The sequence below is a fragment of the Ambystoma mexicanum genome, chromosome 3p (assembly GCF_040938575.1).
Source record: "Ambystoma mexicanum isolate Mex_15411 chromosome 3p, UKY_AmexF1_1, whole genome shotgun sequence".
Classification (NCBI taxonomy): domain Eukaryota; kingdom Metazoa; phylum Chordata; class Amphibia; order Caudata; family Ambystomatidae; genus Ambystoma; species Ambystoma mexicanum.
In genome coordinates, this window is record NC_090925.1 from 668,478,972 (window position 1) to 668,491,714 (window position 12,743).

Genomic DNA, 12,743 nt, shown 5'->3' on the forward strand with positions numbered 1-12,743 from the left:
AATGGAAGGAGGTATTCGCACCACGATCAGGCCATCATGCTGCACATTCATGCCATCTCATGAAGGCAAGGATGGGACCTTGATAGAGGCCATATTAATGTTGACAGATCTACACATAAAAAATGGTGGATGAGACAGAGGCCATAGGAGATGACAGTTGGTTTGCACTCCCGTTTTCATGGATTCCGTATTGGATTGCCAACCTATTCAAGTTCCTTGGAGCAATATTGGTGATACTAATATTTGGATCCTGTATGATAACGATAATAATTGGGCAATGTAAGGAAACGGCCAAGAAAGCAGTAGGAATGAAGATTATGATTGACGCAAAAAGGATCAACTGGAAGACATGGTGCTGACTGATGATGCCATCGGAGATTACAAAAAAGAAAGTATTGTGGCACCTCAAGGAACAGAATTCTAGTATCCAAAGGATCATAAGAATTACATAGGACATTGGGTCTACTGTGCCCCGAAATGACAATGCAATTACATGACCTGGAGTGTGGATGAGCACATTAAAACAGTGGGCACCCTCATCCGCAGCAAGTGTTTGGATGGAGATACCCATTGAGACAACCCTATCAAATGTACCCCCGAAATGATGACAACCTACAGGAAGATCTCCATGAAGGAATATGAGAAAGAACTAAGCAAATTAACTGATGATGTCATGACTGTGCAAGGCATCTGAGATATTGCTGAAGATATTGTATGGATCCTAAAGGACAAATGGTGAAGTAAAGAATTGAGAAAACTATCAATGTGGAAAAGACAAAGAGTGCATGCTAGCAACATTTTGCAGAAAACAGAAGTTCAATAAATGTACAGAAGCTGAAACTCAAGGTAGATCAAATCATCATGTGTAGGCTAGCTTTGAGTAGTGAATAGAATGCTGGTGAAGCTACCATTGTACAAAAACTGGACATTGTAATCATGAAATATGCAAGCTAGAGACCATGAAGGGAGCCTGAAAAGTTGTGTCATAGCCGAATAACAGGCTTATGGAGCTGCATGGTAAGGATGCATTGCCTGAAGTCAAGATCCTAGAAATCGAGGTCAACTATCTTCTCTGAAGAAAAGTGAGTGTGCAGAGGATGAATCTTCTCACATTAAGGTGCAACAAAGAACACAAAGGATGCCAAGTTTGAATTCATTTAGAGCATTTAAATGCTGCAAAATGGACCTGTCAAGTGAGACAAGGATGGAAACAGAGCTTGAACTTGGAGTTCCAGACACGATAGCGAATGCCCTCACTCCCATGCATTCCCAAAGGCGAGAATATTCTACAAGTCCAGTACAAAGACAATTTCATGGCAGAAGGCATGGGTGATGAGAGATTCTAGGCTAAATGGGTGGTGAGGTAGTTTAATTTCCTATCTCCCTGCACCTGGGTCTGGGCTTACATGCAAGTAAATGAACTGAAGGTTCCAGACATGGCACAAGCGTGCCACCAATTGTATTAGTCCACATAACAATGGACCATATCGTTTGTAAAACCAATGAGAATCTGCGTATCTAACATTTCTAAAATGTCATGTTTTAAGAGGTAGCCTTATATCGGACAGCCAATAACAATCTTAGCTCCTATATAAGTGTATATCTAGATGTTTCCCTTAACCAATCCCAACCCTCGATAGGTTTTTCACTATTTCCACTTATTATGACGCAACTCTGACACATAATTGAGTATACAAATTTTATTTTTTGTGAAGATTACTGAGAGACTGAGCGCACAACCATTGATGTTCATTGTAACCTCCCTGTTTTAGATAGTTGTTAATAAAACAGTAACTTACCATCTTCTTGAGTTTGTCTGCTTACTTGGACTCATAATTATTCTGGTGTAATCCCATCCATTACATATGCATGATCCATAGGGCCATACGCTCATTCATTTTGTTCTTTTTATCAATGTATTTATTTTGTTCATTTTTAATGCTTTATTGGTTCCTCTCAGAAAGATGTGCCCTGAGTATAGCCTCCTGTAAATTACTGCTAAGCGACAGAAAAAATCCCCAGTTCATACATGTGTTATCTAATGCTAACCAAATCTCATGAAGAAAAGCAATAAGTGGCAGAACAGAGAGCACACAGGACAGGAGCAAGGCTGATTATTTAATGATCATAGTAGTAAAACCTTCGACTAATCATGCATCCAAAGAGACTATATGCCCCCAATTATCACCCATCTTATTCACACAATCGTTTACACTTTTCCTAAATACCTTTTCTTCTCAAAATTGTGTGGCTGCAGGTGGGAAGTGAATTAGTCAAAACCATTTCCCTCTACTAGCTAAAAGATGTTTATTCACATTGTGATCACTACTCCAGATTTAAACAGGTCCTACTCAACTTTCCATCTTTACACCCATGGCCAAGGCCATTAATTGCAGCTTTTCAAACAGGAAGCTTTAGGGCAGTCAAAGACCATGCATTGGTTTGAGGAAGGGTTCCTCAACCTTACTTTATTGTGGGCTTTACTCTTCTTTCTGCACCCTCCACTTGCATGGAAACAAGGCACTCTAGTTATGACATCAAAACTCAACGGTCATTTGTCACATGGACAGGACCTTTTAAAGAAGAATTTCTTTTATCATGTACTCTGACCTTTTTCCTATAAAAGAGGGGGGTCTCCTAATTTTACTTTGATTTATTCTGGGCATTCAATACTTCAGGAAGACATCATGGCATCATGGGCACTTTTTCAAAAGAGTTAATCTATTCAAAGTCCTCAGCCAGTGAGTTAAAAAGGAGGGTGTGCAGTCATTTAAATGAATAGAAAATAACAAATCACATGAAAATGTAAACATTTATAACAAAAAGAATAATAATTTGTTTTTACCATATATATATATTTCTCCAGGACTTGGCTGGACCGCCAGTCAGTGAGGAGCACTCTCCTTTCAGTAAAATGAATTCCAGTCCAGTACTCCGAATTCCATGAACGTTTCTTCTTTATTTCATCATAATAGATTGGGCATCATAGCTCCATGACATATAGCCGCCTTCAATCTCGGCTCTCCCAAACAAAACATTTGACGCGTTTCGTGGCACCACTTGCCGCTTGATCACAACACTATGGGCCTCATTACGACCCTGGCGGAACGGGTTAAACGGCGCCGTAAAAGGCTGCGGCGCGGTTCAACCCGTTCCGCCACATTACGAGGTCCCCTCGCGGGACACGTTAAGCACGCCTGGGAAAACCAGGCGTGCATACCGGGTCCCGCGAGGGGAAGAGGGAGCAAACAATGGGCCATCTCGTAATGGCCCGTTGTTTACTCCCTCTCCCATTCCCGTTCAGCCCTATGGGGGCTGAAATGGGAATTGGGATGAACCGTGTCCGTGTCCTCGAGTGAGGAATTACCGGGCCATCCGAACTCGGAATGGTCCGGTAAGTCCTCATTCCGAGGACACGCACACGGATGCGGTTTTGCCGGCAGCCATGCCGCAAATTGCAGCATGGCTACCGGCATAACTTGTAATGAGGGCCTATGTCTCTAACACCACCTTGTTTTAAAGTTACTGGCAGCATGATAGTGGACATGGAAAGGGGTCATGACAATGGACATCGTAAAGGGACTCGTATCCCATGTGAAACTTGGCAGCCATCTTAAAATAGGCCTAATACCTACAATGCATTCACACCAGTTAACATACTGTCCCTGATATAGAAATCCAAGTGGGCCATCATAATAGCGGATGTTTCAATACATTGGTTCTTGTTTGAACTTTGCTGTCATTGTTTCAATTTCATTAACCACCAGTGTTGCTTGTTAGTTTCAACATTCAATGTGTAAAATTTGATACTCAAAATGCATGAAGTACTTAGTGCATAAAACAAATTCATCAGTTATTTCACTTTAAAGTGCATAGTGCTGGCAGAATAGGTTTGCTATACCAAAAATGTGGTTATTTTTTAGCAGCATCTTACTATAAAGTGCATAGTGCTTGCAGCATAGATAAAGTGCATAGTGCTAAAGTGCTGACTTCACATGCATGTTAGTTATAACTTTGATTTGTTAAACCATGATCTAGTGTATTTGGAGAATGCCAAAAAGTTAAAACCATATCTCCCATGTCCAAATTCTTAGGCCAGTAACTTCCATTAGAGATGTCAATTTCCGAAATAGAAATATAACTCCCCACACCTGTGACACAAAAATATTCAAAAATACCCTAAAAAAGGTTATACAAACCACAGTTAAAAACATTACCCAACAATACCAAATGAAATCAGTTAGCGTTGAGGACTTGGTATCAATAGTGTTGTCCTAAAATCCTAAAAAAAGTATAAAGTTCTTCATCTACGTTATGTCCATTTGGCTGTTTGGTTTCAAAGTCAAGGATACAGCGAGTCTCTTGTTGCCTGAGTGTTCTTTCTCTATCTCCACCTCTTGGGCCGCTCTTAATGGTGTGGATTCCAAAAAAGGCAAAACACTTCATGTCGCTCTCGTGGTGGTCTGTAAAATGTTTGCCACTGGATAATTTGCATATTTGTGTTGGATGGCTCTAACATGTTGTTGCACTCTCAATTTTAATTTACATTTAGTGCTCCCAACATACCACTTTTTGCAAGAGCATAACAGTATGTAGACCACATATTCTGTCTCGCATGTGATTTTCTCATCTATGCCCACCCTGTATCCTGTTATGGGGTGCTCAAAAGTGTCACAGTTTTTTGCAAATTTACAAACATTGCACCTTGTGCACTTATGAAATCCTTTCCTTCTACTTATCAGCCATGTATTAACGTCAGAAGCTTCTTCTTTTTGCTTGAAGCTATGTACCAATATATCCTTGATAGAGGAATTTCTTCTGATGCTGATATATGGGTAATTTTTCAATGATCTCCCAATGTCCTTGTCTATGGTTAATACTTTCCAATGCTTTTGTAAAACCTATTTCACATCTGGCATTTGACTATTGAAAGTCAAAATGAGGCGTGTCGGTTCATTTTCTATGTTCTTCTTTGTTTGTTTCATTGCCAACAGAGCTTGTCTGTCCTGGCTTCTTTCTTTCAGATAGATACACTCTTTCTATAACCTTTTTTGGATAGCATTGTCGTCTAAAGCCTCTGGCTGTTTTTTTACTCTCATGTTCGATCCAGTTGGTTTTCTATGTAGCTCACACGTCAATGCTTGATCAACTATGCGTAGATTGACATCCAAAAGGGTTATGAAGGAGTGGCTGTGGGTTTCGGTGAACCGTAAGTTGTTCTCATTCTGATTTAATAATTTCACCAATTCCACCCAGCCACCCAGCCTTGTTCAGTTCTTTTCCAAATTATGAAAAGGTTGTCTATGTACCTGAGCCAGATGATGACGTCCTCCATTAAGCCCTGATTTTGTTCAGACCTGACCTCAGTGGCTTCCCAGGCCCCGATGGTTAAATTTGCATAGGGCGGAGTGAAAGTGGTGCCCATAGCTGTGCCTTGTACTTGTCTGAAGAATTCCTCGTTAAAAAAAACACATTGTTGGTCAGGCATATATCGAGCATTTGAAGGATCATTTGCGTATGTTCATAGTAATTAAGTGATCTTGTGTTGAGGTATCTTTCACATGCTTTTTTTCCATACTCATGCCCAATAGACGTATATAATGCCACCACGTCCATGGTGGCCATCATATAATTAGATTCCCAGGGAATATCATTTACCCAGGATAAAAAGTCCTTAGTATCTTTGAGATAAGATGTCAATGAAGAGACAAAAGGAAAAAGTATCTCATCAATGAATTTGGACATATTCTCCGAAGCAGAACCTACCAATGATACAATCGATCTTCCCGGTGGTTTTTTAAGGTTCTTATGAATTTTGGGAAGGAAGTATATCATTGGTGTAGTGGAGTTCGTTGTTTGTAAGAATTTACAATTCTCTTCAGTTAGAATGCCCTTCTGTTCCCAAATGGCTACAAAATCTTTCACCTTACTTTCTAGTTCTTTGGTGGGATTCTTTTAAATTCTTTTGTAGCATTTTTTATCATTTAACTGTTTGTATACCTCCTTGATGTAATTTTCGCAGATCATAAGAACGATGTTTCATCCCTTTTCTGAGGGCTTGATGATACTGTTGGTAAAATCATGTAATTCTTTCAAGACCATTCTGTCCTTTACAGTGAGATTGTCTGTTGTCTTCTGTCCTTTTCGTCTTCTGTGTTTTTTCAGATCTTCTATGACCATAGGTTGAAATGCATCAATGTTATTGCCCATAGACGTCATTGGGTTGAATTTGGACTTTTGTTTTAAACTACTTTTTACTGTTCAATCTGTTCTGATATTCAGTTTTTCGAAGTCTATAGGTTCATGTTCTCGTCCAGCGTTGGCTTCTGTGCCTTTTTGTAATTCTACCAAGTCAGATAGCACACCTATTTCAGCTATGGATATTTCAGTTTTTCCTTCCAATGCTGTGGTTTTCCGTTGTTTTCCGTGCTTTAAAGTCTGTAGTGGCAAAGACAAAGAACTATGGAGGTGGAGTAAGCGGTTAAATTGGTTTATGATCAATTATCGCAATTAAGTGTCTTCTTATCATGTGACCATTTTTACGGTCATATAGAAAGTTGTCAATGTCAACATCTCTCCTAACAAGAGCAGGGTAGGACTGAGGTATAAACACAAAAATAGCAACTACAAGCTGATGTGTGTCACTGTCGACAGGTATCATATATTATCATTGAAACAAATATTCTGCCAAAAATGAATCTGGGTATTGATCTGTCTTCCAATTTCAACTCAGAAACTGACCTTTAGGCATAGTACTGATGCAATTTTTACTCCTTCTAGAAAGTATGTTATCAGCCTCTGGAATTCTATGCAAGTCCATGCTCTCCTGCTGAAATAGTTTAAGGAGTGTCCACTGAATTCTAGTCCAAAAGAAATATGTGCTGACCACACGCTGTTTTATCGTCCTTCTTCTTGGTCATAGATCGAGTCTGCACATGCAGAAATTATTCTTCTTGTCTTGCTTCTTGGTCAGTGAGCACAGGAGGAAGTGTCTCGCCTTTGGAGATTTTTACATCTCCTAAATGCAAGCAAGCTCTTCTTCCCAATAACATAACTGCAGAAGGGGAGACTTCCTTAACACAAAAGGGACCATTGAACCTAGGTTTGTGCCATTTACGAGTGAAATTCTTAATAGGGATCCAGTCGCCAACATATAATATATAACTTTGGCAGTGGAAATAGTTCACTTGGATTGGTTACTGACTGTAATATTCTGTGTTCCTTGACCCGTCCTTCCAATCCTTGGCTTGATCTGCAATGAAAGAAATGCTGGTAGTCATACATGTCAAATAACCATGCAATTCCTCACATAGAGCCTTCACTACACTCTGGGCATCACTCCTGACGGTAGTTGGAGGCGTAAGAGGTGTTCTCATGTGATGCCCTGTCCCTAATTTGTGGGGAGTAAAATGGTGGTCTGAACCTGGCTGATTTTGAAGGCTACATAAGGTTAGGGTTAGTCAATATAGCCATCCTTTCTTCAGAGTTAATTTGATCTAGGCTATCCTCTGTTTGAGGGGACCGTTGACTGTTGAATATCTCACATATCCCATTTTCTTGTGGATGATAAGCAGAAGAAAACATATGCGCTATGCACAATGGAAGTCCTATTTGTTCAAATAGCTCATTCACAAAATGTGGTCCATCATCGGATCTTAGTACTTTGCACACACGCCATCTTGGAATGACTTCATGCACTAAAAATGAGCCGCGCAAGTGGCATTTGGGTACATAAAAGGACTAGCTTCGATCCACCTGGAGAAGGGACACACCACCACTAAACTATACCTGTATCCATTACATGTCTGCAGCATTTCAACAGAATCGATATGCAAATGCCAAAATGGACCATACGGTTGAGGTATTACTCCTCTAATTGTTCTCAGTGTATGCCCAGCAATAAACATCTGACACACGATGCAATTCACCATGAACTGTGCAACGTGTTCCAATACATTGTGAACAAACCAGTCTTCTACAATTGTGGCAGCAAGACTCTCTCGGGTTATATGCACGGGATAATGCAACTGCTCAAGTGTGACTTTTCTGTTGCCATAATGCTTCTGTGGGGGATGAAGAACACCCCATATGTTTCCATAGCTCTAGCTCTTCTTGTGGGGCCCTACCCTGAATCTCTATTAGTTATGTAATTGACAGCATATTAAATCCTTCTCATACTAGCATGCTTCTATTAAAAAATTATTTAGTATCTTCAGTATCAAAACTAGTAATTTCTGAACAATATGCAATTCTTTTGGCTTCAATTTCTGCGACTTCGTTTCCGCAAGAGATAAATGTCTGTTTGTTTAGTATTTGCTGGGCATTTTACAGCCACAATAGGTACTGGGATTTGTTGTGCCTAAATGAGCCTGTCCAGTAGAGACGCATGTTCCACTGGACTGCAGTCTGCATGGAGATAACCCCTCCTTCTCCAGCATGATAGCCCTTGTGTACGGTTGATGTCATGTAGGCAGGGTCACTGTATACGTCACTTCCTGCCCTTGTGTTTCTCTAGCACAACAATAAGCGCTACCAATTCTGCCGCTTGTGCTGACAAATGAGACGTTAGTCTTGCACTCGCCCAACCTCAAATTCATCATTTAATCTATGCCTTACAACTGCAGAGCCTGAATGCCTCTCCCACTAGTTTGCTATATTTTTGAAGAACTACCAATAAAGAGAATCTCCCCTCCAGCTAGAATATTTTCTTTCACAACGGGTATATGACCATAGAATTCGACTTCATTTGAACAGTCATGCACATGATCACATTCTTCTCGAGGTTCAGCTACAAACATGGCTGGGTTCACTATTTTACATCTCACTACCTTAACTGCTGGATTAGAAATAATGACTTCATAAGATGAAACTCTGTGTGATGTCAATGTACCCTTGGGTTCCTCTAAAATCACAAATAAGGTGTGATCCATGTAGAGGGTCAAGGAACAGCCCATGGTAATACTTGTGGACTTCTCCAATACAAATCTGACAGCAGGCAATTATTGTTTGCATGGAAAATGCCCTCTTATAACTGGAACTGAAATCCCACCTTCTTATGGCAAAGGCTTATATCCTTATGTTGTTCTTTGTATAAGTACTGCTGTCAATACTGACCCATTGGTGAGTGAGAACAAATACAATTCCTTCCTATAGTTGGGAATCCCTAAAACTGGAGCTGTACAGATTGCTCTTTTCAATTCCTCCATTTCCTCAGTCCATTCTATCTTTTCCTTACTGACTTGTGCGTTCTTAAGCACTTGCAAAAGTTGATTGGTATATGTGCTGTAGTTGAAAACCCAGGCCCTGGAATAATTGCAAGCCCAGAAACAGCTGCATATGCCTCACTGTGTTTGGCTTTGGTGTCTTCATGATAGCCGCAACTCTTTCAGGTGTGACTTTCTTTCCTTCATGTAAAATCAACTGGCCTATGCGCAACACCTCGTTGTGACAATACTGTAATTTCTCCTTGTCTACCTTGCATCCCTTGTCTGGCAATATAGTAATTAACTGAACAGAATCTTGTCTGAATTAATCCTCTGATTCAATGCAGATTTATATGTCAACTACATACTGAATTACTGCACTCTTGAGTTCAATGTTACCTAGATCCATCGGTAGGATGCTGTTAAAGATAGATAGGGATTCACAATACCCTTGAGGTAAACGTGTATGTTTTAGTCTCTTTTATATGAATGTAAAGGAAGTATGGTCTTGTGAATCCTTGTGCAACGGGATTGAGAAAAACACATTTTTCAAATCGATCACTGTTAAATACTTAGCTTCAACTGGAATGCTACATAATATTGTCGTACGATTGGGAACTAATGTAAACTCTGCTTCTACAATCTGATTAAGAGGGCGCAAGTCCTGGCTAAATCTCCTCGAGTCTCCTTTAGATTTTTTTATCAGATACTCTGCAGTATTGCACGAGAATTCCAATGGCTCTAGGATTCCCTGATTCATCAGTGCCGAAATAGTCTTAAATATGCCCTCATCAGCTTTTCGAGACATAGGGTACTGTTTTGCTTGTGGTAAAATCTCTCCTGGCTTGAGATTTATTTTAACCTTTCCTATTTCCTTCAATTGGCTTACATACTATGGGCCTGTACTCCAAAGGACACTGGGCACCATTGCTACCTCTTCCTGAAAGAACGCTGGTCGTTGCTGCACTAGTGCCATTCACTTTGGGACTTCCCTCTTCTCGATCTTTATCCAGTACGTAATGCTTATAAAAAACACTACTTTGACATTGATACGTTCATCTCTGAACATATCCTCATCTGTTATGTCAGCCAATCTGTATCCCTTCTCAAGAGCTATCACTGTCCTTAATGTTCTGCCTTTATCATCTACTCCTTCATGCATTGCTATTTCTCCTCGAAATGTAGCTGCTTCCGATTCTATAGGAATAGTCTGTCCTTCTTCCTCATCCATATGTACTTGTGGTCTGAATAAGATCTCATCAGGTATCCTCACACTCCAGGTAGCCATGTCAATATAATGCTCACCCCATGCATGAAGACTTCTGGATCTACTGGGACACCTTGTATAGCCATTTGCCCTGTAAATTCCAGTATGAACTATCCTACATTTAAATAGTGTATTCCTGGAGGGGAGCCCTCTATTTATTGATCAGTGAAAGACATTGGGCCTCATTACGACCCAGGCGGTAAGTTACCGCCTGGGCCGTGACTTTACCACCATGGCGTAAACTACGTTATGGCGTAAACTACGTTTACGCCATGGTGGTTGGCGGACTTACCGCCCCATTCCGACCTTGGCGGGGCGGTAAGTCCCCAATCCCAATTTACCCTTCCCCATTCCCATTTTTGCCCCATAGGGCATAATGGGAGTGGGGAAGGCGTTAAGTACGCCACCGTAAATTACGGTGGCGTAATTAACTCCATGGTCCCTTAGCGCCATGGATTTTAACACCCGCTAAAAGCGGGTGTTAAAACCTCCATGGCGCTAAGGGACCTCGTAATTGGCGGTAAGGGGTCGGCGCAGCTAACGCTGGCGTAAACCCCTTACCGCCAGGGTCGTAATGAGGCCCATTGTCATGTTAAGTTTTGTCATTAAATCTCTTCCCAGGATGTTAAGTGGCATCTTTTATGATTATAGCAAGGGGACAGAAATGTCAAATTCCTCTATAGAAACAGGTAATTTATCAGTAAAAGGAACTACATTCGTAGCTCCAGATAACCCTTGAGTATTCATGGCAATACCTGACAATGGATATTTTCCCTCCCTTATGCAAGAGCAAATCGCCCCAGTGTCTACAAGAAAAGAAAAGGATTTCCCTCCTATCGTCACATTGACCCTTGTTTCCTCTTGGGGGTCTGGTGTTACTGATAGTACTGAACACATCAAGTAACCCTGTGAGCTGTCCTTTTGAGGGTACAAATTCATCCCTGTCCCTGTAAAAAGGTTTCCTCAAATCACAGTGACACCCCATATGTATTTGCCCTGTGTTCACATTCTGCTGTGTTTGCATAGGCGCTTATTGCGATTGCCCTTGTGGTGGTTGTATTTGTATCGGTCCCTGGTGTTGTACCTGCTGTGCTTGCGTGGCCTGTGCCTGATAGTATGTGTAATCCTGGGCATTGCCCTCTCGTTTTTGTGTGCTGAATGGTGGTGGATAAGCTGTCCCCTCTTAAAGGTTGTCCATTTGTTTGCACGTTTCCTCAGCTTCTACCTACGTGCAATATGCCCTGTCATCCCACAATTCCAACATACTGGGGGCCGCCCTCTGGCAAACCCTCCTTGAGTATTCTGACTTCCATTCTGGGCATTTTGAAATCCACCTTGGGGGTTCTGAAGCCTCTAAGCCCACACCTCGACCTCAAGGCCAAAACCCATACCCACATTGACCCAGTGGGTGTGCATTATTCACCTGTGATATACCCATTATGTCTTGTGTTCCCATTCCTTCTCCGCTTGTCATTAATGCCCCTTCTATAGCACATTTTCACAATTTCCTCTGAACTAACTTGGCTCCCTCAATCTTTCTGTTCTCATCTTTCTTTTTGTTCTTCTCTTGTAATAACCGCCATTGATGCACATTATTTAATTGTATCTCAGCCCATGTTTTCACTTATTTTCCTACTTGTTTTTTCATTTGCATCTGTACCGGTTCTGGCAATCCCTGACACAAAATATGATAAAATAGTGCCACTGTTTTTCCCATGGTTCACACGTTTCATGCACCATTTCTCTTGAATATCCTGAATATAAGCAATAGGGTCTTCCTCTTCTTTCATTTAACGTGCCATAATTGCATCCATATCTGATGTGTCAGGATACTGTACCCTGAGAGCCCTCCAAACATCTGCCCTGTAATTATTAAATGGTGCTCCATCATGTAATATGTTTTGTGCTGTCAGACCCACATATCCAGCTCATCTACAAATCTCGTCAGCTCTCTCTCGAAGAAGAAGATGAAAAGCTTCCAGTAGAGAATGTATGTCTCCTATGGTCAGGGTTTTTCTCCCTGTCATTTTTTCTAATTCATATATCCATTTTCCAACCCCCGAAGTCAAACTAGGGAGCTTGCATTTTAAGTTATCCTTATGCATCTGGGGCCATGGAATATAAGGTGGCCTTGTTCCCCCCTTGTCTAGCTGCAACCCTATTCATCTTCGTACTGGTAACAACCTTAACCTATTCACATAAGGTGGAGCTTCTCCTCTCTCACTACACAATCATCTTCGGGTAAGCTAAGGATATGGTATAGGATCTAATGT